Source organism: Ochotona curzoniae, unplaced genomic scaffold (genome assembly GCF_017591425.1).
Source record: "Ochotona curzoniae isolate NIBS_2020 unplaced genomic scaffold, NIBS_Ocur_1.0 contig_3190, whole genome shotgun sequence".
Classification (NCBI taxonomy): Eukaryota; Metazoa; Chordata; class Mammalia; order Lagomorpha; family Ochotonidae; genus Ochotona; species Ochotona curzoniae.
In genome coordinates, this window is record NW_024465751.1 from 19,226,353 (window position 1) to 19,250,650 (window position 24,298).

Sequence of the window (24,298 nt, forward strand, 5' to 3'; positions counted from 1 at the left end):
ATATAAATCCCTATGAATATTAAGAAAAATCATTTCTAGTGGGTAAATCACTTTAAAGATTAATTGTAGGACATCATGTTTGTCCCCCAATTTGACTTAATTTAAAGCTAGTGGGTTTTGTTTGGTGCACAAGATTCAGTACCTCTCCATTTGTGCCCTAACCTCTAGTAGAAAGTGGTGCACCTCTAAGATTTCAGTCATTTTAAAAGACTTCTGCAGTAATTGGCTAAATGTTAAGGAAGTACTTACCATATCCTAAAGTTTTTACTCCAACTGAACCTTGGTGTGTAATATTTTGAAGTGAATGCATCCCTTTTCAGCAATGCGTGTTTCCACTAGTTTTTTGAAAAGCATGTGATATTGAAACCAAACTCCCATAATATTAAAGCAGCACCCAGACTCCTGACTCTTCATCAGCATAAAGTGTCCTTGTCTTCCTTTTATCATAAAGAATTCACTGACCTAAGGAGTAATCCAACCTGCCTTACAAAGTTCTGTTCACTGGACTCAAGGAGTCACTTGCTTCTCCAATAGATGAGAGTATCAATGGGCAGTATGGTTCTGGAGTGATTTGGAATTCCAATTCCAGGCAAATTGTAGCTGCCACATTCACATTACCTCCAGACCAACGGGCCACCATAAATTCCCTTAAAGAGCATGACATCACTCACTAATCAAAGGAAGGTCATGCATTCCACTGACCAAATAGTAACTTGAACATAAGCTAGTCACCCACATTTCAGCCCCAGTTTCATAGTCCTAACTTCTAAGGAGTCTCAGGAATTAAACAATCATTGTCTAGCTATTTCTCTGCATTTTGCAACAAATGACTGCTTTCTATTAAAATCCTGATGTCAGTGTTGGGCTTTTTGTGCACTGGGTGGGTGGACCAAGTTTGGAGATTCTGCAACAATGCTTCCAAACAGTTTGGGTAATATTTGACAACAGTATGCACAGATTTTGAGATTTTTTTTTTTTGCACAAAAATAAGCAGATTTTAAGTTCGGTTTTCCATGAACTTCATGAAGTATCCTTGTGTTCTATCCAATAAATAGTATTGTCTTATTGCTTTGTTTCTTCCAAATAAAATATTTCAACAAATATACTTTACTTACTGAAAATTTCCTCTACTGCATTTTTGTTTTGCTTGCTTCTGTTTACCACAAGAACCAGCAAGAAAAAAAAAAAGTGTTTGTGCTTGTGTGTGTTATATGTGCATATGTTCCTTAGCTACCTGATCGTATAAATTTCAAGCATGAGAGAAAGTTGAATGGTGTTAATTACTGTAAATCATTTGAAAGGCAGACCATTTGCTAACTATAGCTAGTCAGATGCTAATCAAGGACTCATTAGCTTTAAAATATCAACTTGGTTTGTTCTCTGTACTAAGAATTTTCTCAGAAGACTAATGAGTTGTATTAGAGGTATCTTGCAAATCCCCAGATGTAAGTACTGCCGAAGTATTACACAAAAGATGAGAAGGACATCAAAGGCTAATAAAAAGTGCCTCTAAGAAAAACGTCATCTTCAAATATTCTTTATATTACTGGTGAGAGATAGGAAGTAGGGAAAGTAATCAAATAGAAAGCAGGCATGATACCTGTCAACCATGTGCAACAGTATAACAAACATGTACAAATATTACATGCCAAACAAAATAATTCATATAAACAGCTCAATCTTTTGTCCCAGCTACTCCGCTTCTCAACAAGCGTATGCCTGCTTATGGCCTGGGAAAGCAGTAGAGGATCGCCCAAAGCCTTGGGACCCTGCCCTCACGTGGGAGACCCAAAGAAGTTTCTGGCTTCAGATAGGCTCATGGCGTTGCTGCTATTTGTGGAGTGAATCAGCAGACAGAGGATCTTTGTTTCTCCTTCTTTCCAAAAATCTGATCTCCCTTTCTAATAAAAATGAGTAAGTCTTAAAAAAACCTCAGCCTTATAAGTCTATAGAAAAATCATTTCATAATTTTTAATATCTTAGAAACAATGTAAATATGGATTTCACATCTTCAAATTCATTAAGTTTTACATATATATCTATTTTTTCTCAGCAGCAAGTTATCTGTAATTAGAGTTATTAATTCGGTACATAATTGGTTGACAGAATAATTTTGTCTTAGGAATGAAAACCTTCAGTATTAAGGTCAGGTAAATTGTTTAATATATCTGCTCCAAAAAGGAGTCACAGTAGTTGTTAAAACATCCACTTAACTTTTTTTTACCTTAATCTTTCTAAATTTCTTGATAAGAGTTTTTGTGAAAATGATGGAATGTATCTTAGTGCAATGTGTGACATGAAATAAGCATATAACAAAGGCCAGCTACCAGCTATCGACCTGTGTCGCACGTTGCAGTGGGACGTTAGCTTCCTGCTGGTGGTGTTAGAGGCAGTAGTTACGGCAAAAGTAATTGGGTCATTCACACTTTCATGGGAGACTTGAATTGTCTTCCAATCTCTAGACATTTTGGAAACAGTTGAGGAGTAAATCAAGAAAAGTGAGTTCCCTTCTGTCCCCCTCTCTTTTCTTTCTCTATCAAGTGGTATACGTTTTAAAAGATCTAGTTTCCTGTGCTGGTCCCCGGCTTATTGAGTCAGTATGCATTTTAGAAACATTGCAAAATATATACATGCACACACACATAGCCAGTCACACTACAATAACACAATCTGCAAACTATAAACTATCATTTAAAATTGTTAATCTATGAACATAAATGTTTCAATTAATCCTGCTCAAAAAGAATGAACATATTTTCTTAGTAATATATAAGCAAAGATCATGTTTATGCCGGTTGCAGATCTGTTTGCTTCTACAGAATCCCTCTCCCTGTCTGTTTTATTTCCCAATGTTTGACAGATGGGTAGTGAAAAAAATGCAACCAAAAAATACAAACTGAAAAATGAATCCCGATGTTAATTGATGTTATTTTGATATAATGCCATCAAAATCCAAAGTCTAGATTAATTGAACACTCTGTTATTTGTTACTTTTCACAAATCCTAAGGAATGAGTTACTTTTACAGTACAAACTAACCGAAGCTAACTATGCGATTTGGATGAAATTCATGTTTGCCAATTCCCATTGAGCCAAAATAGCAGGACAATAGTTTGTGTAAGCAAAGGCTCAGAATTAAATGCTAGACATGAGCTCACTTCCGGCAACATGAAAGCACTAGGCTTTTCTGAACTCATTTATTTTGGTTAGCTGGAATTTAAATTACTAAAAATGGAAGAGTAGCAAAATATAGTCCCATAACTCTTTCCATAAGTAAAATTGTGGATTGTCTCTAATTTGAATACTGCTGCCAAAATTGACATCTCTGAGATGCTGTAGTATTCAGAATTCTCCTGAAGACAGACCAATAGGAAATATATGTACACACACAATTTTTGGAGCTTAAAAATTCCACAATAGTACATCTCAACACCGTGAACTCAGAAAACCAAAACCTGAATCCAAACCTGAACATCTTGGAAAGAAACAAGTGTTCAGTAACTCGCAATCCCAGGAAGATGGTCTGACAAATTGGGGAACCACTGAGGCAAATCCCAGAGACCAAAAACATCTAGAGTTCCAGTGTTAAACAGCAGGAAAATAAGAGGGTCCCAGCCTCAAAGAGAAAGAAAATTTGCCTTCCCACTTCCATTCTTTTCTACCGAGCCACCCTGTAATATCTGGGTAATATCTGCCCACTTAAGTGGACTAAGTAAAAGATAATCGCGCTCTCCCAAAGTGGGCAGATATTACCCAGATATTACAGGGTGGCTAGGTCGAAAAGAATGGAAGTGGGACGGTGAAAATGCCAGTCTTTTCCAAAGACACACAAAAGATGCCCTCACAAATAAAATCTTTACTGTCTATATGGGAATACCTTAATCCTGTAAATTTCAGTTATAAATCTTTTCTTGAAATACAAACATCTTTCTGAAGACAACTAATTCACATTCATAATTGAAGAAATTACAGTGCTCAAGTGGTCAAATACCTGCTGTTTTTAAATTAATTTGAAACACATCAAAATATAGTATTCCATTTTTCATAGTATTAATTTTCTTATTTTTGATATGCCACATTTCAGCTATTTAAGATGTTAAATAGTCTAAAGCATATTTTTAAAACTTTGAATAATATATAATGGGAAAATATTTTTAAAGTTCTTTAGTACTTTCTGAATAAAGTGTTTAAGCACAACCTATTTAAAAAAAAAAAAAAGATTTTAGTATTTTAAGGCTGAGTGACAAAGAGAAGAGGGACAGACATCTTCCATCTTCTGACTCCCTCCCCAGATGGGTGCTACAGTCAAAGTTGGGCCAGGCAATGCTAAGAGTCAAGAGTTTCATCAAGGTCTCCCACACAGGTGCAGGGGCCCAAACACTCGGGCCATCTTCCACTGCCCTCCCAGGCATATTAGCAGGAAGCTGGATCTGAAATAGATCAGTCAGAACTCAAATCAGCTCCCAGATGTGAAACTGGTGCAGCAGGTGGTGGCTTTCCCCACTGTGGCATATCATCAACCCCAACACAACTTGCTCTTAGCGAGGTATCTGCCTACAGCATAAATATACTTCAGTAACTTTCAAAGATATCTTAAATGATGCCCAAATACTGGAATAATTCCAAAAAAACAAATCACATATAAATTCATATAAATATAAAATACAATATATAATTTCAAAAGCATTCAGTTTTTAGTTCATACACATCTGAACAAGGTCACCATAATTCTCGATGTTGATCACCACAGACACATTTCATAGCATTTAAAAATCTGCTATAAAAATCCGATGACTTTTTCACTTAGAATACATATTGCTAAATCCGTGACTGAAACGTTTCCAATCTGGCCCTGGAGGGCAGATTAACATTACCATGCAACCTCCTTTTAGTGCAACCATGGAGATGAACCAAGATCAATCAAAAAATCAACAGCCCAGAACAGCTGCAGTCTGTACAAACAAGTTCAAATAAAATGCCCCACTCGCCACTGCGACTGGTCTGTGTGCAAAGAGAATCTAACGAATCTGGAACTTGATAAGGATAAGGATGTGAGCAAAATTGAACTTTCATCTTTTAGTTGAAACTCAGTAAAACTCTCCATTTTGCTTTGAACTGAAAGATTGGTTCTTGGAAATGTAGGATAAAAATGTCCAGCTTATATAAGGGATACATCTATATTTAGAACAGATGTGGATATTAATTTTTCTGAGTAACACGTTTGTGAACTCGAGCAACAGGCAAAATTGGATTGAAAGACAATTAGATGAGGGATCAAGAAATTATCATGGAAATGAATTTTCATGACAGATTTAAGTTATTTTTACATTCATGTGGACAAACTATCTTTTAACCAAAGCAGCTGTAATTCACAACTGATACATGAAATTATTATTCTTATCAAGTCCTCCTACCATCTCACCATATGAATTAAAATTCTTTCTGCACAATAACAATTTCACCATGAAGCATGCCATCAAGCCATGAGAGTAACTGCTGACTAGTGGTTTATATGATGAAAGTTACATTTGAAGTTGGAAGAAATCAAATGATCAAGGCAAACTGTTGACTTGCAGTGGCAGTAAAATCACAACTTTGTAAGGTATTCAAAGAATGGATAATGATTTTAAGGATTAAAATTTGATTTTATGAATACAATACTTTGAAATAACTTTTTATGCTTAACTATCTGTTGATACTGCCAAACTTTTAATGATTTTGGCAAGTTTGCTTAAGAACAAACTTTTCTTGGAGTTTCATCAATGCAACAATTGTACAGCTAATGGCACCTAAGAATGTGTCAGTTAGCAAAGGATTAGATTCAACAACATATAACAACAATAGTAGTTTAAATGAAGTCGATGTATATTTTTTTCTACCCTCAAGTTCTTTTTAACACTTTTTGTTTGATCATCTAGAAGACAGGGTTTCCCCATCAAAGAGAACTATAGCATCCAGAAGACCTGCTATAGTTTACATATCTGTGCTCTAGCAGGAGTGGCAAGATCCGTGAGTTCTGAGACCATGTGAGTGTTATCTGTGTTATAAATATAAAAAGAGTTCAGCAATATCTTGGCTGAATGCCTATGTTAAGGTTTAGAATGCGAATAGGATAGGGAAGCACTACTCTGGTTTCATGACATTTAATTAAATTTTTATAACAATACAAATAGGTTACTTAGTTTTACTGAATGTGTAATATCATTTGGACTAAATTTGGGTGTTAAATTATCTAACCTCCTACTATATGGTATTTCTCTAAAAACAAATAAGATTTAAAAATTTTAACCATTACTTCAAATTCAGTAAAATGTCTCACTACTCCTCAAAGAAGAAAACTTAATTGTTCAGGAAAAAGCAGTATTTTCTTAAATTCCTCTGAATTAGCCTTATCAATTCAACTAATTTAATTAAATGACTAGAGATCACTATCAAAAAGCAACTGATGAGCACAAACCTTTGATACCAAGGCAAGTGAACTGATGGCCACTCCCAGCATCCATCAACACAAGAAGTTGAAACAAAGGTTAAAGCAAAGGTCAAGTGAGAATTAGGGGGTCCCCTAGCATACGCATGCCAGCAATCTGGAGAAGCTGGAAGAGACAGGCATTGACTCTTCCCAAAAGACAGAGATAGGGCGCGTCCCTCCTGACATTTTGATGTGGCCCAGGACACAAGAAGCATTTGGGGTAATTTTGCAGTACCCAGGAAACAAGCAAACACGAATAAGTAAATATGATTGAGTTCTGAGTTTTAGTTGTTTCATACAGACTTACTTTTTTTTTCAGGAGTTCTACAAACATATTGCAGGCCTACAATGATCAGGGGACCCCTAGAGTTTGTATTCCACAATGTTAGTATTTGTGGCTTCTATTCCTTTTTCAGCCTAAAATGTTTAGTTGGAGGGTACTGTACTTCTTTATTTTTTTTATTTAGATAAAGTGAACGAAGTTCATATAATTCACTATATAAGCTTAAAAGCACAGTGATACTTCCCACCGTACCCTCCTTTTTGCCTAAATTCTCCACCCACCTCCTCCTTCTTTCTTTCTTTCTTTTTTCTCCTTAATTTTTGCGATGGAATATTTTCACTTCATTTCAAAATCAAAGGCTTCACACTCCATTAGGTAAGGGTATTAGTGCACATCAAGTTAAAAATAAAATAGAACCTATAATTCATCAGGCAGATAGACAAATATTGTAAATGATAATCAAATCCCAGGATGTCAATCTCGCTCATCCAGATGACATTGTTTGTATTCTGTGTATTAATTATTACAGATTAGGGAAAATGTGTGATATCCTTGTTTTTAAAGAACATCACGGGCCAGTGGTTGCATATTGTTTATTGGAAACATTTTCATTTGCTTTGCTTCAATCTTATTTTTTTGGAAGGTGTTTTCTGCTTTTCTTTCTGTGCAAGGGTGGCATATCCTGTTGCAGTTGTATAACAAATCATTGATGGGTAGAGTGCTGAGGTAACAGATACTGGACTTCATTATTTCAGGGAAGTTTTGGTGACATTTACAAGACCAAAAAACATCATATTTTCTTCTAAGTTCTATTTTACCTTTAAATATTAGTGATAAGAGAAAATCACTAGAACAATTTTGCATATATTTATTTTTGTATGATATCTTACCAGCCTGAACCGTCTCTACTTTGTATCACACAGAAAAGACCCTGTGGTTGGGCTCATTTTCTTTAAGATCGATGAATTTAATGTGGATATGCCCTCTGGTCAGCTCCTCTCAGATGCACTGGAAGGAGATATCAGCTTTTACTCTTCCTCAAGGAAAGCTGTTTTGGCAAGCTACAGATTTACTGTTATGAACTTAGGTGCCAGTATTTTGTCCAAGATTTTATCACACCTGTGTATGGATATTCTCCCTGAGTATTCCCCACGCATCAATATACAGAATGCTTTTATTTTTATCCTGAAGCAAAGAAGCTCTGATTGTAGAGCTTTAAGTTTTAATTCTGCATAATCTTCTTAAGTTTTCTTAAGAATTTATTTGAAATATTTACACAAATAGAGGAAGAGACAGAGAGAAAAACAGTGAGAAAGACAGACACATCTTCTATTTCCCGGTTCACTTTCCAAATGGCGACAGGAGGGTTGGAGATCTGAAATCTTTGCTCTGTCGTTTTCTTGAGACTTCCCGGTAGAGAGCTGGATTGGAAGCAGAGCAGCCAGGACTCAGGTTGGCACCAGTGCTGCAGGTAGCAACTTATCAACAGACCACAACTCTGGCCCATTTCTTCAGTTTAAAATGTTGTAAGATGATAGAAATACTGCATAAGATTTTAAACATTGTTATGTGCACACAGAGCAGTAATAATCTAAATATTAAAATTTTTTCTTGAAATAATTATTTAATAAAGATATCTTAAATCACATCTATGATGAGTTTGTTATCCTATGTACAAGGCTATCTTTCCTAAGAGTGAATGGCACTTGATTTGCTCACAGAGATGACTAAAAAATCTCTCAAAATCCTGAAAGACCATGCAGATACACTGGGCTTTCATCTGACAAGAGCCACTGCACTGACAAGGCTCCACTGGGCCTCTTAGCATCCAATTCAAAATCTTAAATCTATTCTAATTTAGCACAAAAAATTCAATTCTCTTGATTTTAATGTATCATACATTTTATTCTCTATCAAATCAACAACCAAAACAGCAGGAAAACAAGAGTTAAGACAGGCAAAGGAATCACTTCAGCATGTACCTCCTATACATTATGTTTTTGTTTTCCTTCTCAGCTTTCTTATGAGGACAGTATTTCCTTATATCAAGATAAAATATCACAAAGAAGTGATTAATCTTATTTGCAGTTGTATGCCTGTACAGCAGCTTCTATTGTATTCTGCCTTCAAGTTTCATTAATTGCTTTTCTCTTTACATAAATCTATGTTATTCGACACTTCTCTTTTTTAAACAAAAATCCCTCTACTAGAATTTACCGATAGGCAATGACTTTCATCTTAGTTTTGTGAGCTGAGACTGGCACCTACTGGTAAAAACAACAATAAAAATTGAGTTCATCACTGAAATAAAATTTTTGTCATACACAGTAGTATATTTCTTTGTGAGCTATTTTGACGGTGCTTTCAACTCAATATGCAAATTAAATTTTATAAACTGTCATTATCTATATTTATCCAACTTAAGATAAACTCATAAGGACATATGTTGTATAGTGTTCAATGAATTTAAGAAAATCTGCTGCTAGCTCCGAGGCATAGTGGGCTAAGCCTTTGCCTTTGGAGTCACCATCCCAAATGGATGCCAATTTAAGTCCTAGCTGCTCCACTTTCAATCTAGTTCCCTGCTTATGGACAAGGAAAGCAACAGAGAATGGCTCAAGTTCTTGGGCCTCTATGCCCATGAGAGACCTGCAAGAAACTGCTTACTCCTGGCTTTGGATCTTTTCAGCCCTGGCTGCTCTGGCTATTTGGGGATTGAAACAATAGACAAAAGATCTTTTTGTGTGTGTGTGTCCCTCCCCTCTGCAACTACCCCTTTCAAATGAAAATAAAATTAATTAAAAAAAATTTGTTTCACTAAACATTATACTGTTTATATATATTCATGTCATTCTATAGGGTTAATGTGTAATCATTTGCTTTGCTTTCTGACATTCCATCATACAATATGCAGCATTATTAGTTCATCCATTCTACAGTCAATGGATATAATTTAGGTTTCTTGCAAATTTGGTGTTGCCATGATTAATATAATTCTAAACATTCTTGAACACACTGTTGGTTGCTATGCACATGTATCCTGGTGGGTGAACACTCAATGTAGGAGTGAAATGCTCTGGCCATATGCTACCAAACTCTGACCTATAGAACTATAGGAAAATAAATGGGTATTGTTTTAACCTGCTGCATTTCTGATAATGAGTTCATTTCTGGTGCAACAGAAAGCCATTGCAGCAGCCTCCATTTTGTCTGAGAGAAGGGCCACAGCACAGGAAGAGGCCCTAAGCTAGGAGTATCAATTGCAAGCTCTGAGAAAAGCAAGTTTGTCAGTGGAGTTGTCAGAGTGGGACAGAGAGAATATGGGAGAGATGAAGTCATAGACAAAACTAGGATCTTTGCAGGCCCTGTGGAGGCCTCTGAAAGTTTTAATTCAAGCTATTGGAGAGTTTTAAGCAGAATCATGAAATAAGATTTACGTTATTTTTAAAATAATTTTATTTTTTTATATTTGATTACATTTACATAGTGACCAGGGTGGGACGTATCAAGGAGTGTGGTGAAACTATTGTTTCCAAATCTTCCCCCTTTTCCTCCTGCATCTGAGAGAAGGTAGTAAATTAGGGGAGACGCTCCACCCAGCCTCCCTGCCGTCTCAGTACACAACGATGGGAAACAGCCACCCGATGCCATCCAGGGTTCCTGATGTCGGGCATGTTCCCACAGTTCCACTTGAGTGGTTTTGACTGTTCTGAAATGCTGTTGATCTTGCCGATCCAAGGATAAGGAAATCCTTCCAAGATCCATTTGTTTACACAATTATTCTAGAATCTTCATTCACCCAGATATTTGCAGTCAGCATTTGGTTAGGGCATTGGAGCAATTTGTTCTGTCCTCCTTCCTCTACTATGGTACCAGATGTCCTCTGCCAGCCCCAATGGACTGTCATATCCTCCATGTGCAGCCCACTGCTCCATCTTAGCCACTGAGGAGGCCCAGTTCTGAAATAGGCACACTACGTTTAGAATACACATCCTATGATTTTCTCCATGGTTGGAGTTCTGAGTCTGTGGCAATCCAAGAGGTGACACTTGTGTGTTTGTCAGCACAGGTTGCAGCATAGTCTATTACTCATGTCAACCTACACACACTCTGGCAGTTGTAATTGCTGGGTCAGTTCTATCTCCAACACCATCTCTTAGGTAAAACAATGGATTCTGTGGCTCAGCCCAACCTTGCCCACCACACACTCAAACCTCACACTTAGCAAGAACTGCAGCCTAGCTGGACTGATCTCCAGTTACCCCTACCAGGCCTTCTCATAGCCCTGGTTCCTTTGCTTGCCAGTATGTGCAGCAGACTGTTCCAGTCTGTCCTACAGCCCACTGGAGAGGTGCCTGCAGTTTCCTTACTGGGCCCACTCCCAGCCCCAGCTCTTGCACTCATCTGGTGGTTCTGCAGTCTTGCCTAACATGATTGCCAGCATTTCCAGCTAATGCTACAGCAAAGTCCAACAGCCTTCACTTACTCTCACTTATGCCTGCCCCAGTGGATACAGCTGGTTAGCCCAGTCTGGTTGTTTCCCTAACCCAGCTCTCATGAAGGTCAACAGGTGTTGTAGCCCTGCCTAGTCTGGTCTGCTCATGGTTCCAGTACTCACACTCACCAGTGGGAGCAATGGCCCAGCAGGAGAGATCCTCATGCCCACCCCACCCCCCATACTGGGCTTGCATTGTCCTGCTCCCGGGTTTCACATGCATTGGTGAGTGCTGTGGCCCAAGTCTCATATGCCTGCTTCACCTCTGCTTTAGCTGTCAGGTGCTATAGCCTGGCCTAATCCAGTGTGCACCAAGTTCCTGCTCATACTGGTAGATGCCACTGCCCAGACCAGACCAGGCCTAATGTGAACTGGCTGGTGTTGCCGCCTGATTTAGCCTGTCCTGCAGCCTGTCCTTGTTCTCAGATCTGCCATTGGTATTATGAACTGGCCTAGACTGGTTCATCCCCAGACCTGAACCACAGGTATTTTGGCGGATACTATAACCTGACATGGTCTGGGCTGTTCCTTGCCTTGGTACTTGTGCTTACCTGCAGGAACTGCATTCTGACAAAGGAGGTAGATCCTTGGACTGGCCTGACAGTCCAGGCCACCTCCTATCCTGGGAGGAGCAGTGACCTTGCCTGGCTCACACCCATTTTGGTTCTTATTGTGGGTGCCAAAACTTGCCCACATCCACACTTACCCAGCCACGACTTGCACAGCCACAACTTGCCCACATCCTGCCCACATCCAGACACAGTTCTCGCATGTTTCAGCAGGTGCAAAAACCCAGCCCAGCCCAACATCAGCCCTGGCTCACATGAACACCAGTGGGTGCTAAAGTCTAGCCCAGTCTGGCACACTCCAGACCCAGTCCACACCCATGATGAGGAGTACTGCAGTGGATGTGCAGCCCATAATGCCTCCCCCATTGTGGCTTTTGCACTCACCAGTGGGAACTACAACCTAGCCAGGGCTTCTCCCTAGCTCATTAACTAGGCCTGTCGCCTTCTACAGATCATGCATATGCCAGAGGTTGCTCTGACCCAGCTCAACATAGCCCATCCCCTGTCAGTCTTTGCCATTGGATGCTGCAGCCTGACCTGTCCCAGCTCGACCCCAATTTCAACTGCCACTGGCAAATGCTACAGCCTAGCCCTGCCCAGACTGATCCCATCCCAGACTTTCATGCAAACTGGTAGATGTGATAACCTAACCAGCAGGTGTGATAGCCTAACCTGACATGAACTGTATTCCAGCCTGGCTCCAGAACATGCCATAGATAAGGTTTATTTGGCCTGGCTAGCTCCATCCCTCTGCAGAACCAACCCACACACTTGCCAATGAGTGGAGCTACCTTGTCTGGCCTAACACCAGGACTAAATCAGATGCTCACCTGTGGGAACTACAGTCCACTGGAGAGCTTCCCAATTTCCCCTACCAGACCTACTCCCAGACCCAGATCTCACACGTGCTGGTGAGTAGTTGGCCTTTGTGGGGCATAGTCTGCCCTCTCCTTTCTGGCTTTTATGTAAGCTGGTGGATAATGCAGCCTGGCCACCCCACACCCTATTCTTTGGTGCACCTGTGGGTGCTGTAGCCTGGACCAGCCTGTCCTGTTCCCAACCCCAATACCCATGAGTGTCTGCGAGTTCTATGGTCATACCCAGTTCTTGAATAAACTAGCAGAAATTGCAGTTCTACAGGGGTGAGCCCACAGATCCACAGAATCTTTCCCTGGACCTGGTTTGTTGTGTGTTGGCCCAAGCCTAACATTATCCATCACGTATTCTGATTCTCACTTGTGGCTACTAAGATCCAGCCCTGCCAGCCAGGCCTCCAGCCCTAGCTTTAGTATGCACTGGAAAGTAATGTTCGGCTGTGGTCCATTCTAACTAACCTAGCTGAAAACTCCCAGGTGGACTGGTTCATCTGTTTGATCCATAAAAGTCCTGTTGCTTCCACCCTCCAAACTTCTTGGTCTTGGCGCCACCACTTACCTGCAAGTACAGTGGCCTTGTCGATGGGAGTCTCTCAGAGTCATTCCTTACCTGCAACATATTCCCTCTGTTGTTTTCCTTCCACACATCTCTTTACACCCTTCCCTGATTAATTCATGAATCATGCTTGTAGGGAAGTCCCCAGTCTTGTTTCACCTGCCTGGATGCGAGGCCCCAGGTCTACCCCCACCGACTCATGGCAAAAACCCCTGGGCCCCCTGATATGATTTAAAATGTATGGAATTTTAAATTAAGTTAGTTTAAAACAAATTGTAATTAGATTAAAAAAATGGTATCAATTTGTCCAGCTTGAATGTAAGTATAACTATATTCAAGGTCAACTAAATTAAGAGTTATTAATGGGAAATACATTGAAAGTTTCAGTTAAGCCTATACACAGTTTGAAATTAGGAATATGTTATCTCACAGGAAGTTCCATCACTGGATTTGTAAGTCCAGGCTAGATGCATAGCAATAAATAATACCTTATCAGCGACTTGTAAGTATGAGGCACATGACAACTTACAAAATATTTATTTTCTGTCCTACCCATCAATTTTTACAGACCTAGGATGAAGTTCAACAGTTTTTCTAAAATTTGCCTAAACCTCAAAATTTGAAAGCGATGGCCAATACTTTATATGCGCCTTTCATCGCTTTATTCAGCGGATCGCCATTGCTCTCTGTTCAAAATGTATCCTATCATTAGCTACTTCAACTGCAGTTTACTTAAGCTCTTGTCAAATTACCAGCATCTTAATTCAGGTCAAGGATCCTGTTCCTACTACAATTTAGCTCTAATAATCATAATGTCTGCACAACAAATGATTTTTAACATGTATATGTTTAAATATTTATCTTGGGTTAGAGTATCTGTCTGTCCCATTACATTTGTATTAATAATAGTTCTTACTACAGCATGTACATTATATTTTTATATTTTCCAAATAAAAAGTAGCCTACCAATCTACATTTTATAAGCACATTTTCATATATATAATATTTCTCAAGATAAATAACCAATAGTTCACAAGATTAAAGTGAATAAATTAACTATATTTATTAAAGTGAATAAATTATCTACATAAATTGACTATATACTAAGTGTTCAACTTTATGAATATATCAATAGAGGACAATATTACTCTATATAATTTGGATTCCGCATATTAGATTGTGGAAATAATAAATCCCTGTTCATTGATTATTTTACCTCGATATTTTTCAGTAGGTATTTTGAAAAACTAAATTATAACTATCACATATTATATTGTATCTGTTGCATATGTGCAGTAGATTGATTCAGGAATAATAGACAAACATTCTGTAAATATTTAAAATATAAAATCCATTAGTTTTAACACATATAAAAACCCATGAAATTAGCACCAAAATCAAAATGATGAACACCAGCCCCTTGCTATCTGCCCTTACTCCTACACAAACAACTGACTGGTTTACTGCTGGTATTGATTGGCTTAGATTTTCTAGACATTGTGTGAATGAAATTTATCATTTTGACTTGTTACTTTTACTCAGAAAAATTATTTTGAGGATCTTACTTTTACCACGTATCAATTGCCAAGTTCTTTGTTAAACAGTGTTCCATGGTATAAACAAATACAAGGTGCTGTTGACTTCTGTTCACTTGTTAATGGATTTTTAGGTTGTGATCTTTTTAAGTAGCCATCTCAAGTATATTTGCTTTCATTTCTCTTCAGCAAATATATGGGAGTGAAATGTGTAGAGGGTATTATATACGTGTGTGTAACTTCATTTCTAGGAACTGTTAGACCATTTTCCAAATATTCCACATTACACATTTTTCCACATTAGACATTACAAAAACACCTGACACCATCAGTCTGAGGAATTATACTAGATTTATAGTGACATCTCATTGTTGCTTTGATTATCATGTTCTTGATAACCACAAACATCTCATTTTTGTTTGTTTCCCACTTGAGTACTTTATTTGATGAAGGTTTTGCTCATGTATTTTGTCCAACTTGTACTGATTTGTTTTTTTATAGTAAGTCTGAGGAAATTTAAATAGTGGAATTGTAAATAAACTGTCAGTGACTTACATATTCATGTAAATCATTTCTCATAGCATGTGGCTTGTCTTTTTATTCTCTTAGTAGAATCAAAGTGAAGTTTTTCCTTACTTTGTTTATATTTCAAATTCTGTTTATTGTTAAAATTTTTCTTTATGTGTATTCATTTGCATTTTGAGTAAAAGTAGTTCCAGCCGTCCAAGCTCTTTGTTTTATTTTCCTTCTGGTTATACTTTATATTTTCATACAAAAGAGTGGTGTCAGTTTCTACAAGAAAGCAGGATATGATTTTGCTTAAAATATTTTGAATTGAGGAACAACAGCTTGGCTCAGTGGTTAAATCAGAGCTTGGGACCACTCATTCCATATTGGAGTACCTGACAGAAGCTGGGTCCTCCACTTTCAATCGAATTTTCTATTAACGGGCACTCCACTAAGTATCAAGTTATGTCTCAATGACTTGGTTCTTTTCTACCCAAATGGAAGTCATGTATGCAGTTCTTGCCTCCTGAATTTAATCTGACCCAATCATGGGTGCCACAGGCATTTGGGAGTAAACAATTAGATACTTGTCGCTTTTTTGCATCTTAAAAATGTTAAAATCTTAAAAATTAAAATCTTGACTCATGCGTACACCTTTACATTCTCAGTTGTTTTCTAAGTTCCTTCAGCAATGTTTGTAATTTCAGTTATTCAAGTGATATGTATTTTGTCAAATTTACATCTAAATATTTTATATTTTCTGCTGTATTTTAAATAGTATTAAATTATACTCTGTTTGCAATTATTCCTTGCTAGTATATAGAGATATATAATCAATTTATTTCTATTAATACTGTAGTTTACAATCTTATGAAAATGTCATATAATACCAATAGCTTTTTGGTAGGTTGTAGAATTGTGAAGATAGGATCTTTTATTTAGGGAATAAATTTTATGGTTTAATGTTTTTCCTTTCACACATGAATATCTTTTTTCCCTTTATTGGAGAGTACAGAGAATTCAGTGTTAAGTAGAAATAATAATGGACTTTTTCTCTTTCTTGCCTTTTTTTTTTTTTTACTTCTTAGAAAAAGCATTTATTTTCTCCTCAAAATATTCTTAATGTTGTAGGGGTAAATATTATCTTTATCAATAAAGATGCTGTTGACTGAAGGTTTGCTTAGTTTGTTTCACTGTGTTATGAAGGATAGATATTTGATTTTGTCAGTTTTTTTTCATTTATAAGATGACAGAATGATTGTTACTTTACAAATTGCTAATATGACAAATTACTTTGACTAATCTTCAGCTATATCAATCTGGCAGTGCAGAACTAATCTTACTTGGTCCTGATGAATTAAATAAACGGTTAATTTGCCCAAATTTTTTTGTTTTGCATATGTATCTCTGAGAAATGCTTTTCTATATTTTTTGTTGTTTTACTAATTTCTAAATTAAAACCTCATATTGTCTCTGCTGGCCTCAAATAATGCATTTCAATTTTCTAATTGGAACTGATCCTATTTCTTTAAAGTTTGAATGAAACCACTAGTAATAGTATTTGGCCTGGAGTACGCTTGGTGAAAACATTGTCAACTCTCGTGTATTTCCTTTTATGCATAGAGGGCTGAGAGAATGTTCTGTTTTTTCAAGTGAGGTTCTTAGGTTATGCCTTTCAAGAAATGAGCTGGGGTCAGGAATGTGCTTGGCACAATGATTAGACATCACTTGGGGTGCCTAAATACCATCAGATTTCTGAGTACTAGACCCAACTCCTTGACTTGGAACCACATTTCCTGCTAATGAACACTGTGAGAATCAGCTGGTGGTGGAAATGTGATTGGATTCCAACAACCAACATGGAAACATGAGTCTGGTCTTTGCACTGATACAGCCCTAGTCTTGCTAGCCCATGAGTAGTCAAATAAAGGATAATTTTTTTTTCACTCCCTCTGTGCCTTCTAAATAAATAACTCTTATAAAAATATTTCTGTAAAATATTTTTTGCAAAAATTTCAAGTGAAAAAGCTCTTAACTTCTTTTAACATCAGCAGAATTTGAGGCCCATTTGCCTGCGTTCCTGCATTAATTCTTTTGTGATTATGTTACTTAGATGTTGAATAATGTTACTGATTTGAAAAATAACAATTCTAGGTCTCATTTTTTTAATTGTTTTTTTTTTAATTTATATTTCCTATTTGCTCCTTGCATATGGCTTTGCCATCTGCTGTATTCTTTAGTATTTCCTTCCTCCTACTTGCTTTGAGGTTAATTTGATCTTCCATTACCAAGTGTCATTCGATAAGATGAAAACTGAGGTTATTGATTTGAGCAGTTCTTTTTTTTTTTTTCCCAACATAAGAAACTCATTCATTTAAATTGTCTGTAAATTCCTACACTAGAGCTGCCTGAAGAATTTTGGCATTTATTTTCATTTTCATTCCGTTTGCAACTCTGTGTTGGTTTCTTTTTTGTGTTCTGAGGGTTAATTACATGTAGTAGATTTGGTTTCTAAATATTTGAGGGTTGTCCATAAATCACTCTTATATAAGAAAACACCTTTTGATTTGTAATTCAATTATTTTCTTGACAGAGAGTATACTTCTACTGCCTTGATTCATTTTATATTTATTAAGATTTCCTCTGTGTTTTATTATATGATCTATCTTTGAGGTCATGTGTACTTCAAAAGAATTTATAATCTGTATTCTGCAAAATGTCAGGCTGAGTTGATTGATAACTTTGTTCAAATCCTTGGTATTCATACCGATTTTCTGTCTATTTGTTCTATGACTTTGGGAGAGGCATTGAAACACCCTGCTATAATTGTAGACTATTTGTTTAATTTAATCATTCTGTACTTTTTTTTTGCTTCATGTATTTTGATGCTTTAAATTAGGAACATTATCATTTACGATTATTTATCTCGTTTTTAATCACTCCTTTTTCTTCCTCCTTTTTTTTCTTTCTTTAGCTGTTTAATTTCTGTCAAGTGAATTTTTTATGGCTTAATTTCATCACCTACTGGTGTGTGGTTCTAATTCCTTTCTAAAGTTATTTTTAATTATTTCAAAGACATTGAGACACATACAGAGATAGACATACAAACAGACTAAGGTCTCACATGTTCTCCTTCATTCCTCAAATGCTGAAGAAGAAGCTGGAGCTAGGGCAAGATAAAGCTAGGAGCATGGATTCAGTTCAGGACTCTCACAAAGTAGCAGGAATCCACTAACTTGGGTCGTTACTGTATGGCTACAGGGTGAACATGAACAGAATCTGAAGCAGGATTCAAACTCAGACATTCTTAAACGAGATACTGTCATTCTAAGCAGTGTTTTATTCACTGTGCCGAATGCACATCTTGTGAGTCCTTTATCCTTCTTATCCACAGGGTTTATTTGTGATACCATATGAAAGAAATGTGTATTCTTTGTGTTATAATGTTGACAAATATATTATAAATTATAAATTTATAAAAATAAATTATATTTATAATATTATATTATAAAGATGAAAAAGTTTCTATAACTGCTCTGATGTAATAATGAACATTATAGAGATAATCTGACAATCATAACTTAGGAGTTTTAAAGTTAGTAAATATGACAATTTTACACCACAGCTAACCCAGAATCATATGCAAGAATCAGGAAAGCCGGTAACAGATATGATGGGATTCACATATCAGGGAAAGAGAGGTAATTATGCTATCACCACGAACACAAAATCGGAACATTTCATTCGTTTGGATGAATATATATTATTTATTGTTTTGAAGCTTTTGTGACATATTGACTTCTTAAAGAATTTTCAGAAATGGTAATATTAATGAGAAAAACAATAATTATATGTAGAAATTCCCCAAATATAATATTTTGCAAATTTAAAAAATACATACTTTGAAATATACTTTGAGAAATATTTTCTTTCACTTCATTAGGGTCAAATTTTATAATCAATAGACTATCTTCACACTCAGTTCGTATCTGTTTTTATTTTAACCAACATATTGTGTTATAAAATATTGCTAATCTATTCTTTAAACCAATACTTAATTTGTTATTATAAGAATAAAAATCCACCAGTAAAACAGTCTGTGTTTTAACTAGACAACTGTTTTTGTGTTCTTATTTTCCTCATTCACAGAACTAAAGTGTCAGTGATATGTATTTTTATTCTTTTTTGAGATTTATTTTGTTTATTTAAGGAAAAAGTAAAGAGTAGAATAGGAGACAAAGATACAGAGAGATCTGTTCTCTTGTGTTACACTTGTCAAATATCCGTAACAGACAGGGATGGACTAGGAGGAAGGTCTGGAGGGAAGAACCCAATCTGCATTTTTCATGGGAGTGGCAGGGACCTGGTACTTGAACCATCACCTGTTGTCCACTAGGAGCACACTAGCCAGAAGTCAAAATGCTGAGTGAAGCTATTACTTGAATCCAGACACTGCCAAACAAAGCAAGCATCAACAGCTTCCAGAGAGCCAGATGCAAATAGAATATCCAGATTTTACTGCATTTCTGTGGGGTTGTGACAATCTTCACAAAGTGCAGCACTTTAAATTTTCTTGAACTAATTGATGAGATTCCTTTTCATGATAAATAAATATCTGTTTAAATCTCACCGCTTCACTGGGGAAGTTTCTCTAGCTACTTTATTCAGAATAGCTTCCTCTGTAGATGCACATCCTGCCATTCCTCCTGGTTATATAATTAAAGAAAGTAAGATTTGCACGTTAGAAAGTGACCTGTATCGTATATTTATAGCAATTCAATATACCATAGCAAAGCATTGAAATTAACCAGGTGCCCACTGACAGGAATGGGAAAAGAAATTGTAGTGCATCTGTTGCAGGGATTACTCCGCAGCCATTAAGAGAATCAAATTCTACCATTTGCAGCAAAGTGGTCCCAACCAGAGACCATTTTATGCTCAGTGAAATAAACCAGTCCAGAAAGGACACGCATCATATGTTCCCTCTGACATAAGGCAAACTTTCTGCAAAAAGGACAAAACAGTTAAGTATATAAGTAAACAAGTATATACATATATTCTCATGATTGAACTGTACAGTGGAAACTAGCAAACTGGGAAGTGAATATTGCAGTACACATCTCTAATCCTACATAAAAAGAGGACTCTCCGTGCATCAATTAAATAAGTCTTGATTTGTAACTGCTACTGAAGGGCTATACTAGTGTGATAATATGGGGGAAGTTATGTGAGGCGAAAATGGATAAGATGGAAGACGAGGGAGAGGGAGTAATCTCTATTCCTACGAAATTGTATCATGAAAAGTTGTAGCAATAACATCAAACAAAAAAGGGTGTTTGATTGTGAAGGGAAATAGAGGTGACCCTGATATCAGGATGCAAGAAATGCCAGGGTAGTAATTTGTATATTTTACAATTACATTTTTAACGAGTCCATGGAGTACATTTTATTTAGCACTCTTTAATATTAGTATTTGCAAACTATGAAACTGACAGAGGCTTAATATCCTAAACCTATAACATGTTAAGAAACAACAATACTAAAACAGTCCAAATAAGAAATTGACTAGGTAGTGAACACACATTTCTGAAGTGATGCTAGTCAAGTGTCAACAGACGTATGGAAAAAATGTTCAGGTTCAATAGCAATCAGGGAAATGCAAATAGAAAACACAATAAGGTTCCCCCTCATTTGATGGATGCCTATCATCAAAAAATCAAAAAAACAATAAATGCTAGCAAGGATGCTGGGGGGGGGGTGGCGGGAAGAAGCTCTCTCCCACTGATGGAGCTGATGTGAACATGTGCAACCATTATGGGAGAGAGTAGCATGGAGATTGCTCAGACATCTGGAACTAGATCAGCCATACAGCCCAGTTGACCCACTCCTGGGAATTCAGCCAGAAGAAATAAAATCAGCATACAAGAGAGGTATCCATACCACTATGTTTATCCCCAGTACAGAAATTTTGCCTTCAAGGGCTAAGATGTGAAATCAATCCAGATGACTATGAAAAGATGACTGGATAAAGAATATGTGGTAGAGAGATACATACCGCTAACTGCTCAGCTGTAAAAAAAGAATTGTTGTCTTTTGTAACAAATTGGATCAGCTTAGAATTATTATGATTAGTAAAATAAGCCAGTTCCAGGAGCAAGGATACTGTATGTTTTTCCTGATTTGTGACAACTACCACACAGAGTATACCAGGAAGTGTGTCCCTATGGGTGAGACTCACATCCAGAGATTTGGTTATTGTTTTGGGGCTTTGCACTCTTGAGAAATAGTAGGATTTCTTTTTTCTACTTGCTGAGTGTTAATTATCTTTACCTGATAATGTGCTGAGCCTGTGATTGTGAGTGGAGTGGAGGTGTGTCATTGTGAAAATCAGAAACAAGAAGGGGGAGATGAGGAGGGAGCAAAAATGTGTATTTATGTAAGTACATCGACATTTAAGTATATAAGTATAAAGATAACATATGTAAATACAAACATATATGTATACTTAAAAAGAAAAAAGCAGAAAAGTTTAGCTCATGTGTTAAAGGATATGTTATTCTGGGGTGAGTGATAATGTTTTTCTTAGTGCCTTAATTTCATGGAGATTTAGTCTGGACAAAAGCTCCCATACATTATAGTAAGAGCTTGATTGGAACGTAATGCATTTACATTTTAATTAAGGGATAATTTTCCTTATTCTTTCCTAAGATGCTGTTAAACTATCCTGTAGAGAATGATTATAATATTTGCTCTTTCTGATTCAACATTACCATGGGAGTAAGTCTTGCTAAAAGATTTACATTTTCACTAGTAAACTTTCAGATATGCCTCTAAAAGGAAGCTGGAAGCTAAGCATAATTTGACCTAATAATCTTAACCCTGGCATGTTATTTCTGTTCTAAAATGATAAGGGATTCTTATTGCACCAACTAGTACTTAGCATGTGCTATCAAACGTGACACCAACCGTTACTTTCATTCTGCTTTCAAGGATTTGTTCTCTTGTGTTACTAGTGATGCCATTTTCGATCTTAAAACTAAGACTTTCTGGCTATTTTTTAAAGCCTTATCAACAATGCTTCTGGTGCTGAAATCTCAGTCTTTCCTGGAATGTTTTTGTGTCCTTAGGATGTGAGCTAATGATGAGCTATCATCTTGGGTCTTTACCTGGACACTGCTCAGGAGATACAGATTTTAATTGACTGCAGCAAGTAGACCAGGGCTATGCTTGCCATGCTAGACAATCGTCAGGTTGCAGACAAGTCACTGAGCATTTTTCATAACCAATTAATATGTGACACCTTAAATAACATGGATAGGGTATTCTCTATTAAAAGAAACTAGGGCAGGGTTACTAAAAGAAAATCTGCAACTCAGACAATTAGATTTCTGTCCAGAATTCTCTGCAGTAATTTCTAAATGTAACAGGGGTGACCCTAAGACTTTCCATTCATTTCTTCCACTTATTAAACCTTGCTTGACAATAATAGTGTCTCGTGTGCATCATATTTGGTGAAAACTTTTCTGAAAAGGATTATTTTATCAATATTTGGTAAATAGTAAATGAGTTTTATTTTTAATGCATCATATCATTACTAATTGAGTGAAATTTCTGTGCAGACTGCTTTTCACCTGTGCTTTAGGGGACTTGAAGTTTATATCGTAAGTCCCCTAGAAAAACAAAAATCCATAAATTATTTCTTTTCATTGTTTAAATGCACAAAGAATGGGCCAACAGCACTATAAAAACATTTCAAAAGCTCATAGAATAATGAAACTGAAAAGATAAATTTCTGCTGGTACAGTTTATTTTGAATCTCATACATATTTTTCTAATATATATTTCCTTTCACATTATATATATAGTTACACATATATATGTATATATATTTGCACATACATATAACATATTTTCATTCACATTAGGAATATAAAGTACCTTCACATTTATAAATTTAGATTCTATGATCAGCAAATTTCTTATTTTCTGTGTCCTAAGTGTTTACTTGAAATGTGGCTGCTTAAATTAAGGAGACATTGGGAGGAATCCCAGTACCTATGGAAATGTGTCACATAAAACAATGTTAAAAAAAATAAAATAATAAAAAAAATAGGGAGACATTTCTGATGGTAAGAAAATATGCACAGGTTACTTATGTCACCAATTATAATAAAGTCAGTGATATTATAAAGTAAATAATGGACTAATTCTCCACGGTTATTTTTGAAAGCATTTATGTATTTAGAGCAATGAAAAGTGTTTTAAAATACATAAATGGGTTATATGGGTTCTAGAATATATTCTAGAAGTTGCAAAGTGTATCATTTTAATTGAGATAATGTTTGCTTATATTTATGAGTTTTAACTGATGTTTTGATATGTGTGTATACATTGGAGAGATATCTAATCACTCTAATATATCCATCATTTCATCAACTTATATTTTTGTGAGAATAATGCATTTTAACAGCTTTGAACATATAAGAATATTTTTGTTTGTAAAAAATGGAACTAAAATAGGTTTATTTTGGTTCAGTACATTTTAAAATCATACATCGCTTTTCTTAATAAGCATTTTTTCAAAGATTTCTTGACATACCTTAATGCAACCCATTGTTATCATCTGCACCTATATAGGGCAGAATTAGGACATTAAAACTCATTTCTAAAGTTCAAATAAACCCTTATACATTTTCATTAATATCTCTCCTGACTGCATTTCTCTGCAACCAGCCCCCACAAATCTTCAACAATTATTTTCAACTCTCTGTGCAAATTAAACTTAGCATATAGAAAATGCAGGGAGATTAACTTTGTTTTCTCTAAGTTTCTGAATCCAAGATTCGTATTTGCAAAATTTTCTAATGGCACAGATATAGCTCAATCTTAATGTCCTTCTAGCTTGGAATTATATTACTAAGCATCTCAACACTTCTATTACAGCGTCTCTCTCTGTCTCTGTCTCTCTATCTAGTAAATATACATTTTTAAAATAAGGTCATACAGCAGA